Raw genomic sequence first — 15,481 nt, 5'->3', positions numbered from 1 at the left:
TTCATCACAAGTAATTATAATTGAAGTAAATAATTGAGATCACAAGACCTACCCCAATCTTCTTCATAAGCCATCATGAAGGTCTTACCATCAACCATCCAATTCCACCCAAAAATGGTTGTAATATCATTATACAATAGTAATCAACATAATAATGAAGTCTATTGAATAACTACATAACAATTCATCACTAGTTCATAGCTTAGGGTTACAAACTTAGGTTAAATTCATGATCTACTTTACAACCTAGGTCAATTACTCAAGAACTAGCATAATTGGATTACCACATATCACAATCTACACATAAATTGACATAATAACATAGGATAGTAATTGACACATTAACCAAGCCAATTGTATCAATACTATACAATTCAATTCAAGATCACAACCTATCGTTAAGAGGAAAAGGTCATTTTCCACAAACTAGGTCATTTCATCAGAAAGTAATACAATTGAACAATAATACATGTTAATCTACTTATAATAACCAAAATAAATCATAAATAAATCAATTCACAAGATAAATTTCGTATTGGAAGGAAACCCTCTTGGAACTCAACATGTTGAAATCAATTGGGAGTAACCCTTTGTGGAAAAAGATACCAAAGATGAAAGGAATACCATACCTTAATAATTGATGGAGAATGATGAATAAAACTTGATACTTTGCATCTTTAGAACCCTCCTTTGCTTGGTATTGTATGGAATTTTTTTGGGAGAAAGGAAGAAGAGAGAAGGAAGAACAATTGGGTTTTAGGAATTATAAGAGTTAGTTTTAGTCTAATTATGTTTGGGGTCTTTATAGGAGTTATTAACTAACTTAATTAGGCCTCCCTTAACCCCTAACTAATTATATAACCCCTTGATTAACTAAATGAAATAAGTAAAACGAAACATCAACCACAGACCAAACCTACGAGACCCCGACTGACGGGCTGTAGGTCAGCCGACGGGCAGCGTGGCCTACATGCTGCACGTCCGTGGTTTTGGTCAGAGATTTGTCCAAAATGACGTATCATGAAAATATCTAAATCTTCATCAACGGAGGTATCAATGCCCTGTCGATTCACCAACGCCATGTTTCCTGCAATATGCCGTTGGACACTCCCTTATGACAACTTTTTGCCAAATTGCAAGGGTCGTCCTCAAGGGCCCTTGGTTGGTCCTTGGGGAGTCGTACCTGGATGTTTTGACTATAAACTAACTCTAATACGTATTAGAAACTCACAACCAAATTCATGATTTTTGACTTTTAAAACTTAGTCAAACAGGCTAAGCACACTAGCACCTCTTGAACTAGTTTCCGGATGCCATGGACGTTCCTTGACGTTTTGATTCTAGAACTTCCTAAATGACTTATATACATTATAATTGACTTAAAAATAGTGTTACAACTCTTTGAACCTCATGTTAGGCTCTACATTATCCTTTAGACTTTCGGAGTATTATATTATCCCCCCTTAGGAACATTTGTCCCCGAGTGACACTAAAATTCTTTAAAAGGAAGGAATAGACTCAAGACTAGCATCCCAACCACCAACAACATATTAAAACATGAGTCACAATCAAATTCATTATAGCACATGACATTTTTACACAATGAAACTAAAAACATCATTCTCAAATCATAAGAGTTCAACATTCATTACATGCTTATTCATTAGGTCAAAGCTTTCTTCAACACATATCAACATGCTCAATACAATTCATGAAGGCATAATACACCATAATGCAAAACATAAACTCAAAACAAGTAAAAAATAACGTTTTCATTTTTAGGCATGAAATTCGATGTAGCTTACTTTAACATGCACCGCATTGCACAACTTCACCAAAAAATAAAGGCAATTTCAAATAAACTCATTATTTTCACTACAAATAGGAACAACTAACCTTATTTATCAAATAGATGAGGGTAACGGGACTTCATGTGGCCTCGGCCTCCCATGTTTCACCCTCAACTAGGTGGTTCTTCCATAACACCTTTACGAAAGCCACCTCTTTGTTTACTTATATACTTGTCTATCAAGGATCTCAACCAGATGCTCCTCATAGGAGAGGTTATATTGAACACCTAAGCCTTCAATAGGAAGAATGGACTCGGGACCACCGATACACTTCTTAAGCATGGAAACATAGAACACCGAATGAACCGAAGCCAATTCACTAGGCAATTTCAACTCATATGCAACCTTGCCAACCTTTTGCAAAATTCCATAGGCACCCACATAATGAAGAATCAACTTCCCTTTCTTCCTAAATCTCACCACCCCTTTCATAGGTGATATTTTTAGATACACCTTGTCACCTTCTTCAAAATCTAAGTCTCTTTTCCTATGGTCGGCATAAGACTTTTGCCTGTTATAGGATGTTTTCAAGCGGTTCCTTATGATATGAATTTTCTCCAAAGTCTTATAAATCAATTCGGGAACCAAAAGTGAAGACTCGCCCACTTCAAACCATCCAATTGGAGATCTACATCTCCTACCATAAAAGACTTCATAAGGAGCCATAGATATAGATGAATGGTAACTATTGTTGTAAGAAAACTCAACCAAAGGCATGTGTTTATCCGAATTTCCCTTGAAATCAATTATACAAGCTCTAAGCATATTCTCAAGGGTTTGAATAGTATGCTCCGCTTGACCATCCGTCTGAGGATGAAAAGTGGTGCTTAACTTCACCTTGGTACCCAACCTTTTTTGGAATTATCTCCAAAATCTAGATGTGAATTGTGCACCTCTATCTGATATGATGGATAACGGAATACCATGAGGACGCACAATCTCATTTATTAAGATCCTTGCATAATCCTCCGCCGAGTAAGTATACTTGACGAGAATAAAATGAGTGGATTTGGTCAACCTATCCACAACCACCCATATGGAGTCATATTGCTTTAGTGTCCGAGGCAAACCTACCACAAAATCCATATTAATGTCTTCCCACTTCCAAGTAGGAACTAGATTTCTTGAAGCAAACCACCCGACTTTTGGTGTTCGGCTTTCACTTGTTGGCAATTTGGACACTTTGTAACAAATTCCGCTATGTCCTTCTTTCAGCCTTCCCCCCAAAACACCTCTCTAAGGTCATGGTACATCTTTGTAGAACCCAGATGAATGGAGTAATGGTATGCATGATCTTCCTCAAGAATTTGGTTCCGCCATCTACATTGGGAACACATAACCTTCCTTGATACCACAAGACACCATCCCCCAAAGGAGAAGACTCATTAAGCTTACCAATAACCGAATCCTTCAAATCCATCAATGGTCGATCAAGGTGTTGCTTGAACTTCATCTCAACCACCAAAGAAGACTTGGAGTTATGATGGACCATAAAACCTCCATTCGTAGAATCTTCCAATATAACACCCAAACAAGCCAGCCTATGAACATCTTTCAGTAGGTCTTCTTGGATTCTTTACATAAGGCACACTACCCATGGTCATACGACTTAGAGCATACGCAACCACATTGGCCTTGCCGGGATGGTAGAGAACACTCATGTCGTAATCTTTCAACAATTCCAACCACCTTCTTTGTCGGAGATTCAACTCCTTTTGAGTAAACACATATTGAAGACTCTTGTGGTTGGTATACACATCAACATGAACACTATACAAATAATGCCTCCATATTTTCAAGGAAAATACCACGGACACTAACTCATGATCATGAGTTGGATAATTCTTCTCATGCACCTTAAGTTGTCTAGAGGCATAGAATACTACTTTCCTATGTTGCATAAGCACCCCCCAAGCCCACTCGGGATGCATCACAATACATAACAAATCCCTTAGTACCCTTCAATAAAGTCAACACCGGAGCAAAAGTAAGCCTATCTTTCAATATTTGGAAGCTTCTTTCATATGCCTCTGACCGCTGAAATTTCATACTCTTTTGGGTCAAAGTAGTTAAAGGAGATGCAATGGATGCAAAACCATCCACAAACCTCCTATAATAACCCGCTAGACCCAAGAAACTCCTAATGTCAGTTGGAGTCAATGTCCTAGGCCAATATTTCACTGCCTCAGTTTTCCTAGGATCAACCTCAACTCCCTTACTATAGAGATATACCCGAGAAACGCCACCGACCTCAACAAAAACTCACATTTGCTATACTTGGCAAATAGTTGGTTCTCCTTAAGCACTTGTAACATCACCCTCAAATGGTCCATATGTTCACCCTCATTTTCGAATATACTAAGATGTGGTCAATGAAATTAATGTCAAATGAATTTAAGTAACTTCGAAACACTCTATTCATGAGACCCATAAACGCCACCGGAAGTTAGTGAGACCAAAGGACATTACTAAGAACTGATAATGACCATATCTAGTTCGGAATTCCGCTTTTGGTATATCCTCAGCTCCCACCCTAAGTTGGTGATACCCCGATCTCAAGTCAATCTTAGAAAAGTAGCTTTGCCCCTTTGAGTTAATCAAACAAGTCGTCAATCCGAGGTAGAGGATAGTTGTTCTTAATAGTGACTTTATTGAGTTGGCGATAATCAAAGCACATTTTAAGGGACCCATCCTTCTTCTTAACAATCAAAATTGTAGCACCCCATGGAGAAATACTAGGTCTATTGAATCCTTTGTCTAGTAAGTCCTTGAGTTGAGTCTTCAACTCTTTCAATTCGGCGGAGCGATCCGATAAGGAGGAATTGAAATGGGATTGGTATCCGGTAGCAAGTCAATATGAAAATCAATTTCCCGTTCGGGAGGGATTCCAAGAAAATCATTAGGAAAGACCTTCAGAAATTCCCTTACTTGGGGACTAACTCAATGGGAGGATTTTCGGAGTCTAAATCTTTTACTCTTACAATGTGGTATAGACACCGTTTTGAGATCATTTTACAAGGTTTAAGACGACATAATACGACCTCTAGGAATAGAATTTCCCCCTTCCACTCTAAAATTGGTACATTTGGAAAATTGAACTTGATAATTCTAATTCTATAATCAACGAAAGCAAAACAATCATTCAACCAATCCATCCCCAAAATGACATCAAAATCGAAAATATCAAGTTCGACTAATTAACATGAGTAACTCTATTGGTCAACATTATAGGGCAATTTCTATACACCCTCTTTGCAAAACCAACTCACCTATCGGGGTAGTTACCATGAAAGGTTCATTTATTTTGTTGGGCAAACTATTAAAATTCTTAGCTATAAAGGGAGTAACAAAAGATAATGTAGCTCCCGGATTAAGTAAAACAAATACATCAATGAGAAGACTTGTAACATACCCGTCACCACATCGGGAGAAATCTCTTGTTCACCTCTAGAGCGAAGTATATAAAAGCGATTCATCTTTGGGCTTGCCACTAACTTTTTCTTGCTCCTTTAAATTTGGTCAATCCCTAACATTTGGCCACTCTTTCCACACCCAAAGCAATTGTCCGTCCCAACAAGGCAATCACCATAATGCTTCTTTCCACACTTTCCATAAGTTGGCTTCTTGCTTGGTGAGCTAGTACCTCTTCCCTTTTGAGACTTAGGGTTAGAAACCCTATCATCATGAGTCTTGGGAAACTTGGTAGGAACTTTATTAGAAAGCTTCTTCTTGAACCTAGGATTGTCTTGGATATCAAGCTTACCATTTAAAGAACCACCATCATAAGACCTTGCCTTTTTTGCATCCTTACTCTTCCTCTTAACCCTTGTCTCTTCCACTTGTTAAGCATGAACCATGGACGATAAATGTTCATATTATCATGTAGCATAGCCAAATGACATTCTTCCCTCAAGTCATCCAAAACCCCTGTCACAAAGCGACCCATTTCATCCCTGGGGTCGGAAATGAAAGAAGAAACATACTTTGACAATTGAGTAAATTTCAAAGAGTAGTCAAATATACTCATACCTCCTTGACTGAGGTTGATGAATTCTTTCACTTTGGCTTCCCTTTTCTCCTGAGGAAAGAACCTATCAAGGAAAGCCTTCTTGAAAATTTCCCATGTCACCAGTCCATCCCTTAAAGGCGTATTGTCTCTCCATTGGACGTACCAAGTTTGGGTGATATCTTTGAGTTGGTAAGTGGCTAACTCGGCCTTCTCACTAGTAGTCAACCCTATAGCATAGAGAGTCTTGTCGGTTTCATTAATGAACTCTTGGGGGTCTTCCTCCACATTTGACCCATATAAAGTAGGGGGATTCATCCTTCTGAAATCCCTCAAGCGAGAGGCCATGGTGCCAACATGTTGGTTTCCCTAGGTTACTTCCTCCCGGTTAGCTTGGGTCGTCATGGCTTATGCTTGAGCAGTGACGACTTGTGCTTGTGTAGTAATGGCTTGGGACATTTGAAGAAAGTATTCCCTTATGTACCTATCCGTCAAAGGCGGGGGATTGATTGGAGCTTGATCATCAATAGCAACTTCATCAAGAGGAGGCTCTTGATTGCCACGAGGAGGAACTCCTGCATTAGCAATATCTTCATGAAGTGTTTGAGCGGCTTCCCTTCGAGTATTCATACCAATAACCACCATACAAGGTTGAGGTGAAAGAACACATAAAGTAGACTCTAGAGGCACGACATTGGATTTCCAAGAAAATGAGAATTTCCTAAGCATCACATAGTTTGCTATTCATAAGTGGGGGGCGCTTCAAAATTATGAATAAGAATCTACATAGACGTGGTTAAATGAGACATAAAATCTAAAGATATTCAACCTCATGCTCTGATACCCAGTTTGTCACATCCGAGGAGGACCCCTAAACGTAACCGACATCGTCATCCTCGAAGAGGACTAACACTAGCCTCTTATCGTACATCATTACATTCATAGGTTAACAATGCGGAAATTTAAACTGTTTTTCTATCGATCATGAGGTTTACATGGACCTCTCGCATACACATAATATATTCGTATAGATTATACATAGACTTTTAATATAAGAATATTACATCGTCTTCTATTTTTATTGCACCCATATATATAAGATATAATATATTCTTAAAACAGATGTCTCATCTCATAACCATATTAGCACGAGTACAAGAATTGGGCATTATCCCATACATCAATACAATAAAATCCCCATATAGGGTATACAATCTTTAGTACTCAATCAATGGAAATGAACATATTATCTTTAAGACTAATCAATATCCAAAGCTATAAAATGGCATTGTCCTGGAAGTAGTGAGGACCTACCCTACTTGGAAAATAAGAATTCCAAGCCTTCCTTCAAAGTTGTCACAAGCCTTTCAACCACTTAAACTAAAATATTAGGGAAAAGGGAGAAATGGGGTTAGCACATCACTTGTACTAAGTATAGGACCATATGAACACACAACATAGAAATCATGCTAAAAAGGGAAATTTCATTAAAGCATGCTAATTTACTTTGAAAATCCTTATGCACATTGAAGAACCAATTCAAGTCAATAGTACATATTCATTAAGTCAAGACCATGTTCATCACAAGACCAATCAATACTAAGTCTAGTCAAGTAAACATGTATATCAACATAATTGAGCACATAATAAAGACACTCTATCATCAAGTCATAACATCAACAAGCAGGAATAAGAGTTCATAACATCATAACCAAAGCAAGATCATTACTCATGAACCCTCATTAAGTCCACTAGATGCAATGACTAAGCAAAGCCCCATAACTTACTCAATCAAGCAAACCTAATAAGAACCATAAACAATGTCCAACTTCACATAACATATCATTAAGAGTAAACATCATCATACTTTAGCAATATGGACCAAACACATGTTCATAAGTGAAACCAATATCATATAGTGTCATCAACATGTAAGACAATCATATACAAATCATTTACATTTATAAACATATACATACATAAGAAAATTCTTCTAAGACTTCCCTCAAGACTAATTAGTGCAATTTATAGGTAGAGTCCCATACCCCTACCTATACTAAGAAAAACCCCTTAGGTCATCCTAGTTTGAGTTCATTCCATTACTTTATTTACCTTTTGGGAACATCTTACCTTAACAGACATAGACCACATGAGCTAATGTAGAATCAAGTGTCATGGAACCTACACTGAAAGAAGGCAGACTACTTTCCAAGGTAGTACCAAAACATGAACATAAAATATATGTGGATCCACTAGCTAGTATTCCTATGGGGGCAATATAGTTCAAGAACTAAGCGATGTACTTGGAACCCTCTTTTATACTACATGAATTATTATCTCCAATCTCATGATATCATTAGTGATCCGACCTTCCCTATGTGCAGGGACACTCCTCACTCTAGTTCACTCGGTGCTAAGCTAGAGTCCCTTTGGAAATGTTTTTAATGCCTTTACTAATCATCATAGATTAATGTAGGTCATAGGGTCTATCCCTTATATAATCATCATCATCATACCTCAATAAGAATTGGGTGAGTATTTTCCTTTTATTAAAATTCATACATGTGAGGTTATAACATTTACATAACATCATGATAAGGCACAATGGTGAATTATCACCATACATATAACATTTACATCTTAGCCAACAACTCACAAACCATAGTTCAAGATATTCCAATTCAACATCATACCAACCCTATCAATCTTAACTTAAGATATACTTCAATACAACTTCATCACTTAATCACAAGAAATCATAATTGAAGTAAAGAATTGAGATCACAAGACTTACCCCACTCTCTTTCACAAGCCATTATCAAGGTCTTACCATCAACCATCCAATTCAACCCAAAAATGGGTGTAATATCATCACAAAATAATAATTAACGTAATTATGAAGTCAATTTAATCACTACACAACAATTCCTTACTAGTTCATAGCCTAGGGTTAGAGACTTAGGTCAAATTCATGATCTACTTCACAACCTAGGTCAATTACTCAAGAACGAGCGTAATTGTATTAAAATATATCACAATATACTCATAAATTGGCGTATAACAACATAGGATAGTAATTCACACATTAACCAAGACAATTGTATCGATACAATATAATTCGATTCAAGATCACAACCTAGGGTTAAGGGGAAAAGGTCATCTACCATAAAATAGGTCATTTCATCAAGAAGTAATACAATGGAATCATAATACATGTTAATCTACTCATAATAACCAAAACAAATCATAAGCAAAGCAATTCACAAGATAAATTTCGTATTGGAAGGAAACCCGCTTGGAACTCAATTTTGTGAAATCAATATGGAGGAACCCTTTGGGGAAAGAGATCCCAAAGGTGAAAAAAATTTCATACCTTAGAAATTGATGTAGAATTATGAATAAAACTTGATCCTTTGAAGCCCTAGATCCCTCCTTTGCTTGGTCTTCTATGGAGTTTCTTTGAAAGACAGAAAAAAGAGAGAAGAAATAGCAATTGGGTTTTGGGAATTATAAGAGTTGGGCTTAGTCTAATTAGGTTTTGGGTCTTTATAGGAGTTATTAACTAACATAATTAGGCCTACCTTAACCCATAACTAACACCTTGATTAACCAAATGAAATAAGCTAAAAAAAAGTCAACCACAGACCTACCTACGAGACTCCGACTGACGGGTCGTTGGTCAGTCGACGGGCAGTGTGGCCTCCATGATGCACGTCTATTGTTTTGGTTAGAGATTTGTCCAAAACGAATTATCATGATATTGGATAATTCTTCAAATACGGAAACATAAATGCCCCGTCGATTCACCAATGCCACGTTGCCTGGAATCCATCATTGGACACTACCTCATGGCAACTTTTTGCCAAATTGGAAGGGTCCTCCTCAAGGGCCGTTGGTTGGTCCTTGGAAATTCGTACCCGGACTTTTCCACTATAAACTAATTCTAATACGTGTTATACCCTCACCACCAAATTTCATCGTTTTCTAACTCTTAAAACTTAGTTAAATAGGCTAAGGCACACCAGCACCTCTTGAACTAGTTTTTGGATGTCATGGACGTTCCTTGACGTTTTGATTCTAGAACTTTCTAAATGACTTATATACATTATAATTGAATTAAAACAATGTTATAACTATTATACCCTCATGTTATGCTCTGGATTAGGCTTTATACGTTCGGAGTATTACACCCAAGAATGACTTTGTTTCTCAATGTACTTTTCATGGTATCGCTTCATTCTCTCCTTATAAAATGTTGATCTCTCATATGATCTCAGATAAAACTCATCCATCTCATTTATCAGATCTATCCTTAAATAAGTTGTTTCATTCCAGTCGAGATTCATCTTCTTCAATGCCCAGAGTGCTCTATGTTCCAGTTCAATAGGCAAGTGACATGCTTTTCCAAACACCAGTTGATAAGGATACATACCAATGGGTGTTTTGAAAGGTTTCTGGTACGCCCACAGTGCATCATCTAGATTTCTTGCCCAGTGTGTCCGATTAGCATTTACTGACTTGGCCAAAATTGTCTTGATTTCTTTGTTATACACTTCCACTTGGACGCTGGTTTGCAGGTGATATGGTGTAGCTACCTTATGATGTTTAATCCCATACTTGGTTAAAAGAGCGCTTAATACTTTGTTGCAAAATTGAGAACGACTAGGTGTACCAAATCTGGCAAAAATGTTCTTCTTTAGAAATGCTGCAACACTCTTGCCATTATTCTCAGGTAATGCTTACAGCTTCCACCCAGTAAGGTACATAGTCCACTGCTACCAGAATATACTTCTATCCATATGAACTCACAAAGGGGACCATAAAATCAACTCCCCACCCATCAAAAGTCTCTACCTCCAAAATGGGTGACTTGGGTAAGTCATGACGCCTTGATATGGCTCCTTGCATTTGGAATACATCACAACTTCGTACCAACTAAGTTGCATCCTGGTGAATAGTTTGCAAGTAATACCCACATTGAAATATCTTATGATCTGTACGAGCTCCACCATGATGCCCCTTATTGGAGAGGAATAACAGGCTTCTAGAATAGATAACATTTCACCTTCAGGAACACATCTGCTGATGATGTTATCAACACATACTCTGTACAAATAAGTCTCATCCCAAAAATATATACCCACATCATGTAAGAACTTTTTCTTTTAACGATAAGTCAGCCAATCGGGTATCAAATCACTATTTAAGAAATTATCAAAATCAGAAAACCATGGATGATATCAAGATTAGCAGCCAATACATGTTGATCAGGAAATGCATCATTTATTTCAGACTCACTGTGTTCTCTCTTTGTGTCTTCCAATTTTGAATGGTGATCCGCTACCTGATTTTCACAACCTCTTCTATATTTTTCTTCAATATCAAATTCTTAATGTAGTAACACCCATCTGACTAACCNGAAGAGCGCTTAATACTTTGTTGCAAAATTGAGAACGACTAGGTGTACCAAATCTGGCAAAAATGTTCTTCTTTAGAAATGCTGCAACACTCTTGCCATTATTCTCAGGTAATGCTTACAGCTTCCACCCAGTAAGGTACATAGTCCACTGCTACCAGAATATACTTCTATCCATATGAACTCACAAAGGGGACCATAAAATCAACTCCCCACCCATCAAAAGTCTCTACCTCCAAAATGGGTGACTTGGGTAAGTCATGACGCCTTGATATGGCTCCTTGCATTTGGAATACATCACAACTTCGTACCAACTAAGTTGCATCCTGGTGAATAGTTTGCAAGTAATACCCACATTGAAATATCTTATGATCTGTACGAGCTCCACCATGATGCCCCTTATTGGAGAGGAATGACAGGCTTCTAGAATAGATAACATTTCACCTTCAGGAACACATCTGCTGATGATGTTATCAACACATACTCTGTACAAATAAGTCTCATCCCAAAAATATATACCCACATCATGTAAGAACTTTTTCTTTTAACGATAAGTCAGCCAATCGGGTATCAAATCACTATTTAAGAAATTATCAAAATCAGAAAACCATGGATGATATCAAGATTAGCAGCCAATACATGTTGATCAGGAAATGCATCATTTATTTCAGACTCACTGTGTTCTCTCTTTGTGTCTTCCAATTTTGAATGGTGATCCGCTACCTGATTTTCACAACCTCTTCTATATTTTTCTTCAATATCAAATTCTTAATGTAGTAACACCCATCTGACTAACCATGGTTTGGCATCCTTCTTGGCCATGAGACATCTTAGCGCAACATGATCTGTATAAACTATTACTTTGGTGCCCAGCAAATACGCTCTTAATTTCTCAAATGCATACACTACACCCAATGGTTCATGTTCAGTGATTGTGTAATTTTGATGTGCTCAATTTAGGGACTTTACTAGCATAGGCGTCATGACTTACCAAAGAAATAGCAATTGGGTTTTGGGAATTATAAGAGTTGGGCTTAGTCTAATTAGGTTTTGGGTCTTTATAGGAGTTATTAACTAACATAATTAGGCCTACCTTAACCCATAACTAACACCTTGATTAACCAAATGAAATAAGCTAAAAAAAAGTCAACCACAGACCTACCTACGAGACTCCGACTGACGGGTCGTTGGTCAGTCGACGGGCAGTGTGGCCTCCATGATGCACGTCTATTGTTTTGGTTAGAGATTTGTCCAAAACGAATTATCATGATATTGGATAATTCTTCAAATACGGAAACATAAATGCCCCGTCGATTCACCAATGCCACGTTGCCTGGAATCCATCATTGGACACTACCTCATGGCAACTTTTTGCCAAATTGCAAGGGTCCTCCTCAAGGGCCGTTGGTTGGTCCTTGGAAATTCGTACCCGGACTTTTCCACTATAAACTAATTCTAATACGTGTTATACCCTCACCACCAAATTTCATCGTTTTCTAACTCTTAAAACTTAGTTAAATAGGCTAAGGCACACCAGCACCTCTTGAACTAGTTTTTGGATGTCATGGACGTTCCTTGACGTTTTGATTCTAGAACTTTCTAAATGACTTATATACATTATAATTGAATTAAAACAATGTTATAACTATTATACCCTCATGTTATGCTCTGGATTAGGCTTTATACGTTCGGAGTATTACACCCAAGAATGACTTTGTTTCTCAATGTACTTTTCATGGTATCGCTTCATTCTCTCCTTATAAAATGTTGATCTCTCATATGATCTCAGATAAAACTCATCCATCTCATTTATCAGATCTATCCTTAAATAAGTTGTTTCATTCCAGTCGAGATTCATCTTCTTCAATGCCCAGAGTGCTCTATGTTCCAGTTCAATAGGCAAGTGACATGCTTTTCCAAACACCAGTTGATAAGGATACATACCAATGGGTGTTTTGAAAGGTTTCTGGTACGCCCACAGTGCATCATCTAGATTTCTTGCCCAGTGTGTCCGATTAGCATTTACTGACTTGGCCAAAATTGTCTTGATTTCTTTGTTATACACTTCCACTTGGACGCTGGTTTGCAGGTGATATGGTGTAGCTACCTTATGATGTTTAATCCCATACTTGGTTAAAAGAGCGCTTAATACTTTGTTGCAAAATTGAGAACGACTAGGTGTACCAAATCTGGCAAAAATGTTCTTCTTTAGAAATGCTGCAACACTCTTGCCATTATTCTCAGGTAATGCTACAGCTTCCACCCAGTAAGGTACATAGTCCACTGCTACCAGAATATACTTCTATCCATATGAACTCACAAAGGGGACCATAAAATCAACTCCCCACCCATCAAAAGTCTCTACCTCCAAAATGGGTGACTTGGGTAAGTCATGACGCCTTGATATGGCTCCTTGCATTTGGAATACATCACAACTTCGTACCAACTAAGTTGCATCCTGGTGAATAGTTTGCAAGTAATACCCACATTGAAATATCTTATGATCTGTACGAGCTCCACCATGATGCCCCTTATTGGAGAGGAATGACAGGCTTCTAGAATAGATAACATTTCACCTTCAGGAACACATCTGCTGATGATGTTATCAACACATACTCTGTACAAATAAGTCTCATCCCAAAAATATATACCCACATCATGTAAGAACTTTTTCTTTTAACGATAAGTCAGCCAATCGGGTATCAAATCACTATTTAAGAAATTATCAAAATCAGAAAACCATGGATGATATCAAGATTAGCAGCCAATACATGTTGATCAGGAAATGCATCATTTATTTCAGACTCACTGTGTTCTCTCTTTGTGTCTTCCAATTTTGAATGGTGATCCGCTACCTGATTTTCACAACCTCTTCTATATTTTTCTTCAATATCAAATTCTTAATGTAGTAACACCCATCTGACTAACCATGGTTTGGCATCCTTCTTGGCCATGATACATCTTAGCGCAGCATGATCTGTATAAACTATTACTTTGGTGCCCAGCAAATATGCTCTTAATTTCTCAAATGCATACACTACACCCAATGGTTCATGTTCAGTGATTGTGTAATTTTGATGTGCTCAATTTAGGGACTTTACTAGCATAGTAAATTTGATAGAACATATTGTTGCGCTTTGGACCAAATAAAACACCTAATCAAGTTCCACTGGCATCACACATCACTTCAACTGGTTCTGCCTAGTTTGGACCAATGATTATAGGTGTTGAGATCAGCTTCTCTTTTAGGCTTTTAGGCAGGCGTCATCAAAGACGAATTTCACCTCCTTCTCCAAAAGCTTGCACATGGGGTGTTCAACTTTGGAAGAGTCCTTGCTGAAACTCCTATAGAATCCAGCATGTCCCAAGAAGCTTGGAACACCTTTCACTCAAATAGGCAGAGGCAATTTTTCTATCACCTCAATCTTTGCCTTGTCAACTTCAATTCCTTTTTGTGACACTTTATGTCCAAGAAATGTGCCCTCTTTAACCATGAAGTTGCATTTGCCTAGTTCAGCACCAAGTTGGCTTCCTCACATCTTAGTAATGCCCTGCTAAGATTCAAGAAACAGTCATCAAAAGTATCACCTACTATAGAGAAATTGTCCATAAATACTTCTAGAGTGTCCTCGACCATGTTTGAAAATATGAACATCATACATCATTATGATGTAGCTGGTGCATTACATAATCCAAATGACACGCGTTTAAATGCAAATTGCCTTAAGGACATGTAAATGTATTCTTTTCCTGATCTTCAGGAGCAACGAATATCATATTGTAACCAGAGTATCCATCAAAGAAACAATATCAACCTGTACCTTCTAAATTGTCCAACATTTGGTCCATAAATGACATAGGGAAATTGTCCCTCAAGGTCCATCTGTTCAGCTTCATGTAGTCCATGCATACTCACCACCCAGTCACTGAGCGCTGTGGAACTAGTTCATTCTTTGCATTTGCCACCACAATCATGCCTTCCTTTTTTTGGCACACATTGCACTCGACTGACCCAGTGACTGTCCTAGATCGGGTAAACCACCCCAACATCTAACCATTTGATTATTTCCTTTTTCACCACCTCTTGTATTAGTGGGTTCAATCTTCTTTGATGCTCAATGTTGGGTGTGCAATCTTCCTCACGAAGAATTTTGTGTGTGCAAATGCATGGAGGAATTCCAATTATATCAATATTAGTCCAGCCAATAG

This window comes from Solanum pennellii, chromosome 3 (genome assembly GCF_001406875.1).
Source record: "Solanum pennellii chromosome 3, SPENNV200".
NCBI lineage: Eukaryota > Viridiplantae > Streptophyta > Magnoliopsida > Solanales > Solanaceae > Solanum > Solanum pennellii.
This window is presented reverse-complemented; position numbering follows the sequence as displayed.